Here is a 7875-nt window from a genome sequence, read left to right as displayed (position 1 = left end):
CTTATTATGTTAAGGAATTGGCAAAATCAGCAAATAGAGCTCTTGGTGTTCTTATCTGTAAATTTAAATTGGCGGGTGGTATGTGATGTTCAGTTTTTAACAAACTGTATGATAATCTTGTTCAGCCTATACTTTCGTACGGTTCGGCTATCTGGGTCTTCAAGCAATTCAGCTGTATTAATTCTGTTCAAAACAGAGCTGCTCGTTTCTTCCTTGCGGTTAATAACAAAACTCCAAATCTATCAGTCCGTAGCGAATTGGGATGGACAAGCCCATTTACAAAACAGCATATTGAAATATTTTGTTTTTGGCGGCGAATTCAAGCGGTCGATCCCAATAGACTTCTTTGTTGGATTAGTAAATGGTCTACAAAATGGTCTATTAGCGTTAGATGAGCATAATTAGTATTCAGAATTGTGGAATGATAGAGGTTTACAAATTGGAAATAAGCTTCGTACTTAACGATTGTTCAAACACTCGCTGTCTGCTGAACCCTTTACAAGATAGGACTTGTAAATTATGAAATAATAAAGCTGTAGAAGATGAGATACATTTTCTCATTAACTGTCCATTTTATTCTGACTTAAGATATGATTTATGGTCGAGAATTATTATATTTATTTCATTCCTGTGGATCAGACAGTGTCCTTAATGAACTGTAACACGTATATAAAACCTCTTGCCGCACTTATTTCAAAAATGTTTGCACGTAGGCAACATTTCCTTACTTAAAATTATAATTCAATTTTATCGGGTTTTGCAATCCTATAAGTTATAATTCTTTTATATAAATAATGTTTTTCATTGTCCATTGTGTCTCATCGGCCAGATGTTGTATGTATTTTATGCACGTGTTTTATGTCTAATGTGCACACATACAACATGTGACACATAAATAATAGTGTGTGTGTGTGTGTGTGTGTGTGTGTGTGTGTGTGTGTGTGTGTGTGAAGGACGACACCGTTATACACACACATTGTTTTGACAGCGCCAAAATGTGAGATAATTCTTTCAAAGTGACTTCTTGGATGGAATATACCAATATACCGCAAAGAAAACCACCTCTTGCAGGGTATTAAGTTCAAGTACATGTAGATTACACTGACCACTCTGTTGGTTTAGTTTCAGCTATTGATTCTCCCAAATGTAGATGGTTTGTACCCTGCCTCATGAAACTGTTCCCTACAGAAAAATAAATCTTGACTCTTCTCTTATCCAACCTGGAGTATCAGATAGTCAGTTTTATTCAGTGTTTGGCCTCCAGTCCAAAATACGTACTGAAGCATAACCATCCATTATATCGACCCGTGAAGATCCGGGAAGAGAACACGTCTTCAGCAACCAAATGCTTGCTGTAAGAGGCGACTACCGGGATCGGGTGGTCAGCCTCGCTGACTTGGTTGATGCATGTCATTGTATCCCAGTTGCGTGGATCGATGGTCATGATACCAATCACGACTCGATTATTTACAGACCGCCGTCATATAGCTTGAATATTGCTGAGTGCAACAAACATACAAACAAACAAACAATCCTGCAGCAGTGTATCAGATATACAACTGTGTGTTTTTCTTCTTGTATATAGGAATACACAACCATTTGGCTATACAAAAGTCAATCCAAAATCTACAAAAAAAATATAGTCATTCTCAAATGAAAGGAAACTTGAGGAAGCCATCTCACGCCTCAGAATCGGTCAAAACAGCACTATATTACAAGGTATGTCCATCTTGAAATCTACCTGGATCCATTGCTCAGTTGTTGCTGGAATGTCAAGACCATGCCCCAGCCTGGGCTCGGTTAAAACTAGAACTGCAGTTAGATCCGCTATCCGTCGTATATCTCCTAGTCTGTCATACAGACCCTGAAAAAAGTATATCCAATACAGCCCATCTGTATATACAATGTTTAGAAGTTTTTTGGCCTATTTTTATTATATTTCATAAATACAGAATACTAAACGAGCTTCCGTGTAATACCAATTTTATGAAACGAGTGAATAGTTGCGGTATCTGACGAGCGAAAGCGAGTCAGATACCACAACTATTCACTCGTTTCATAAAATTGGTTTTACACGAGAGCGAGTTTAGTATTTTATTTATTACTTGCCATTTATAACGTTTTTAGAATTATCCTCTCGAGTGTGAATAGGCTGACACCCACACGATCCACGGCATAATCCGATTGAGTTGAGTAATACTTCAAACACGTCAAAAGTTTAAACGTATGAATTTAATACCATACAACGGTCCACCTTTAGAATTTTCAGGCGTCCGTTCCACAAAATTATCGTAGCGTTAAGGTTATCGCAACTCACATACTTTAACTTAGACCAACGACTGTCGTTGCGCTACAGTAGGATCGCCTTGTGGAACGGGGCCTTGCACCTCAAAGTTTACAATCACGTCACAATACCCGATGACGTAATTTGTGGAATTTTGTTGCAAGTTCCTTCGGCGAAACAATGCCATGTGACGTCAGCCTAGCAACAAGGTTGCTGGGGTCATCGAGTGTGCATAAGCTCCTCTCAGTGATCCATTATCTCCACACACAATGTCTTTGAATAAGCCAAGGTATGTTGAGAGCTTTCAATATTTGTTCGTGAAACGTGTTCCGAGAGTACATAAGCACGCGTTTTGGTATTACACAATGTGTAATACAGCTGTATGTTTATTAAACGGGTGATCTTTTCATCGCGCATACTTTGTAATAGGGCTAGGGAAACCGCTCTCCACGAGACTATGTGACAACTTTCCATTGGTCAACTTTCCCTATATGTCGAGCAATATTCCTGCAGCCCCACCATTTGGTGTTGATGCATTTCACAACTTTTGAGGTTTCCGTACAATCGAGCATGCTTTCTAAGATTTCAAAGAGCGTCATACGATTCTTGCTCAGAAGTTGTATGATCAAGGTTACAACATTCAAGGCCGCAGTAAAGCTGATATGGTAGACATGTGGAGGACATTTCCAAAGTTGACGCATCAGTGACAAAAAGTATGTCCGATGCAATTCCCTCTTTTGACTTGTACCATATGTTGACGTGTTTTTTCAGGTGAACAATTGACTTGCCTTTGCATGTGTTTGTGACGGCTGCCACCGGTGGGAAAGGAAACGCTCACCTTCCGAGAACACCTGGTAGCATCGGTATTTCATAGTGATTCATAAACACATGCTCATGAGATAGTAGGGATCATACAATCGACTCTGCTTTTGGTAGAGATTTCTTAGAAATATGGAAAGGGTTCTGTCGCTATTATTTATTAGTCAGCCACAGAGTGATGTGTGCCTGACTGTCGTCCGTATTTATACCTATTTTAGCACCTCCAGATAATCGTATTCTCTTATCAAAATGACGAGAAAATTGTTGACAGAATTATATTATTTGATTTGACCGAGGTATTGATGATATTCTGTGAAGAGGAATATCTGACCAGTTACTTGTACGGCACGAATCTATATGTGGAACGTGAGATTTCGTGAGTTTTGATGACGGACATAGCCATTAATACAGATAAAGATATTAACAATTTAAATTTATTTGCGTAAGTCTCTATCTGACCGGCAAAACAAGAAATACTGACCCTGAATAATGTCCGAAGCACGCTATCAAATTGACCCTTGGCAGTTTTAAGTTTGGAACCGTCAGTTTGAAATATTCCCTTATGTCACAAGTTATATAATTTCTCACTACACCATACATGTATATCTAACATAACGCATGTGTCATAAGAAAATTAATTAATTTGTGAAACTTTGACCAATTTTCCTTGGTTGAGATCATGGAGGCCTGTCGATGATTAGCTTGGTGAAACTAACCGGTGTCTTTTTTATCTCAAATGAAAATTAGTAATGTTTGTCAATGAATCTGCGATTTCGTAAATATATATAAAAAAATATTCGGCGCTGTCATTTTGAGGATATAATATAGCGAACTTAAAATATTTTTAATAAAAAATCAGACATGTGAAAAAATCAACTGAAAGGAAAGAGTTTTTATTTGCCCACTGTGTACATATACGGATGGGTTCTGTTTATAATTTTCTAAATATATTAAATATATTTGTAAAAATATGGTTTCAATATTGACAAAAAATACTCATTGACTAGAGATGAGGTGTAATGAGATTTAACGTCGCATTCAAGATTGATGCACATATATAGCGTTGAGGCACGCGTGCGTGCGTGCGTGCGTGCGTGTGTGTGTGTTCGTGTGAGGGAGGCAGGGTACCAACAAGTGCAATCCTCTAACGTCTTTTGGTATCACGCGGCCGGTGATTGAACCCCCAAAATTCCGCTTTCCGCGCAGACGCTCTACCAGTAGACCGCGGAGGCGGCACCCATTGACTAGAATGTTATATAGAACGTATACATCCAATTCATGTCGAAGTGAGTTTGGTTTAACGCCAATTGGAACAGTATTCCAGTTTTATCACGGCGTGTCAGCTTCATGTTGGAGGAAAGCGCGAGGTGATGCATGTCTTGGACCTTCATTGCTTCGGTGAGATCCACGAGCACGGGTATGGTGCTGACAAACCTAGAAATGTATATAGGACGAAGAGGGAATTCGAACCCACGATCATAGGTTTCAGGGACGCCTAAAGGATGCAGCACTGCACTGTGACGACAAGTCCACCCACGTCCCCTCCAAAGCATGTGATACCGGATAATAACAGCATGATAACCGGTTATTACGTGTGATTTTCCTTTTGCAATAGAGTAAGTAGTATATTACATGAATAAATAAATGAACGAACGAACGAATGAACATACATAATAGTCATGTGACTTAAAATTTTAACTCACTCACTCACTCATTCACTTACATACATACATACATACATACATACTCTTTAAGACATTGACAAATGAAAATTGAATATAATTATGTTTTTAGATTTTAGTGTCAATATGACAAGTCGACACTTAGGCGAGTTGAAGTTGTTTACTGATTTTAGTTAGTTTGTTTGTTGTGTAACGCCGCACACAGCACTATTCCAGCTATATGGCGACGGTCTGTATATAATAGAGTCTGGACCAGACAATCCAGTGATTGACACCATGAGCATCATCCAAGTCAGCGAGCCTGATCACCCGATCCCGTTAGTCGCCTCTTACTACAAGTATGGGTTGCTGGAGACCACTTCTGACACGGAGATTTACGGGTTCTGTACCATATATACCCACCTAAACGTAATGAAGTAACAACGATTTACACACCTATTGTAAAGCAATCGTAAAGACATATTCTAAATATAGTTATCCCGGATGGCAAGTTTACGAACAAACGCATGGCCAGTCAAACAAAACAAACAGCGCAGAACGGTACACTTGAGTGGGCAGGCTCTTCACTCAACAAGGAAGTGACGGTTCGCGGTAATTGTCGCTACTTTCAGTGTTATAGCGGGGAGTGAGGAAGCGGACTGTTGACAACAGTTTACAACATGGAACACACGTTCAGGTAATACTGTTTCGTCACACATTTCACACGAATTTGTCAGCTATTTTACTTGTACGTGTGGTTGATCTCTTGTTCGCTGTTGGCTCTGCGGGTAATATATCCAGTTAGGTATATTTACCTTGTACGTCGAAGGGGCTTGGGTTGGGTGTGTTGAACTGAATCACAAATATCTATACGCGGTGTTCGGCGGTCAGAATGGACGCGTTAGCTGTGAGGTAGGGGCTATAGTTTGGAATTGCGAGTCTGGGGGAGAGGAGGGTGAGTGTGTGCACGTATACGGATAAACGAGGGTTGACGCAGATATAGTAAGATGGATTTAGGGGTATAGTGAGGAATGGCCGGTGTGTGTGTATGCGTGTATATATATGTGCGTGTATGTGTGTGTATATATGTGTATATATATGTGTGCGTATGTGAGTATGTGTGTGTGTTTCGGGGGGGGGGGGGGGGGGACTATGCGAGATGTGTTTATGGATTCAAGGAAGGACGTGCGTATATTGGGTTGTGTGAGTAGGAGTGTTTGTATTAATGTTTTTTAAATATATTTTAATTGTTTCCTTATTATCTATACATGTTTTATGCCAAGTAAAGACTCTTATGGCTCATGGGTCATATTGACCGGACACTTTACATATCCACCCGAAATATTTAGTCTTGTTGATGCTTTACAATGCGTGACACTTGAATAAAAATCATCTTCTATAAATCTAAAGTGCATGATGGGGGCATGTGTACGGAGTAGCGCGGCCCTGGCTAAGGATAAGTATTTGTGTCTATACGTGGCCGAGCTGAATTTGTAATACCGGTTGTTATCGGTCTCGTGACGGGGATGTTGTTCGGATGATGTAACTGACTAAGACGTGATGAAGAAGTTACAGCTGTAGCAACTGTAGCAGCAGGACATGCCTTGTAGTGGGGTAATCTTAGAACAATGAAGTAGTAGTGGTCGTGATAGTAGCAGGAGTTGCAGTGGCGATTGTAGCAGCGGTAGTAGACGTGGTGATAATAGACCGTGGCAGTAGAGGTAGTTGTGGTCGTAGTAATAGTAGCAACAATGGTAGTGAAGATTTCATTTATATAGCGGCGCGCATGGCTGTTTGTACTTGTCCCAACCTAATGCTGTTTGTAAAGTGCTAAATCACTGAGATACCATACCGCAGTTTAACATGGATATCCCACTCAGACACAGTTTATTGACCCAGACGCCGACCTGTCCTTGTTTCACATCATTGTGCCGAGTGCCAGACAAGGTTACAACAAGCACCACCTTTCAACAAATTTTGGTGTGACGCGGCCCGGGGATCGAACGTCGTAAAGATTTAACTCACTCACCATAATGCTGTACATATCAGATAATGTCAATCCACTTTGCAAATCAAATGTTGCATATCGCCCTCATAAGGAATGCATCAGCTATATCAAGATAGTCTGTAAATGACTCAGTCTGTCTGAACAAGGCAAACCAGTGAACGAAAGCATGAGTGTCGATCCATGCACTCGGGTCACCGTGACATGCACGTTATACAGTCAAGTTACCGCGACAGACCACAGACGTATTTTTCCAAATTGCGTTCAGTAAAACAAGGAAAGCGCTTGTACTACTACTACTACTACTACTACTACTTCTACTACTACTACTACCACCACTACTGCTACTAGTAATGATGATGATGATGATGATCATCATCATCATCAATTTGAGGGGCGGTCGGGTAGCCTAGTGGTTAAAGCGTTCGCTCGTCTCGCCGAAGACCCGGGTTCGAATCCCGACATGGGTACAATGTGTGAAGCCCATTTCTGGTGTCCCCCGCCGTGATATTGCTGGAATATTGCTAAAAGCGGCGTAAAACCATACTCACTCACTCATCAAATTGAAACGCGACAGAGATCGAGTTTTCTCATGTTTTTTCATGTTGAAGCTGCTGTCATTCCAAATGAGGAAAATCTGAAAGATTTGAGTTTCTACATAAAGACAACTGCCTTTATCTGACTTGTAAGGCCATTATCTCCCAAACTGCATCCCCAGTGTCACGAGAGAACGATGATAGCTTCATTCCGCTCTTAAACGTCCGCACTATACACACAGAAAAGGAAGGTGTTTTGTTGTATGTTAACTTCAAAACGATCCCCTTAAACACCTCGCCCAAATAATGACGTTTATACACGGTATCTTACAGCAGATCTATCCATGAATGCATGTATTTACGTAAAGGCTCACGCATGATCAAATATCCACCTGTCGGTACCCCGTGTGTGTTTGATGTTGAGATTAAGTACCCGGAGCCTGTCATCAAAGTGCAAAACTGTGTTGGTCATAAACGGCTTTCCGACCCAAACGATTGTCAATAAAACGTAAAGAAGCATATTTGTCGTATAGCGTCGTCTGGTCGACATATATTGTTCACGTGGAGAAT

This window comes from Haliotis rufescens, unplaced genomic scaffold (assembly GCF_023055435.1).
Source record: "Haliotis rufescens isolate VD_foot unplaced genomic scaffold, xgHalRufe1.0.p SCAF_8, whole genome shotgun sequence".
Classification (NCBI taxonomy): Eukaryota; Metazoa; Mollusca; class Gastropoda; order Lepetellida; family Haliotidae; genus Haliotis; species Haliotis rufescens.
This window is presented reverse-complemented; position numbering follows the sequence as displayed.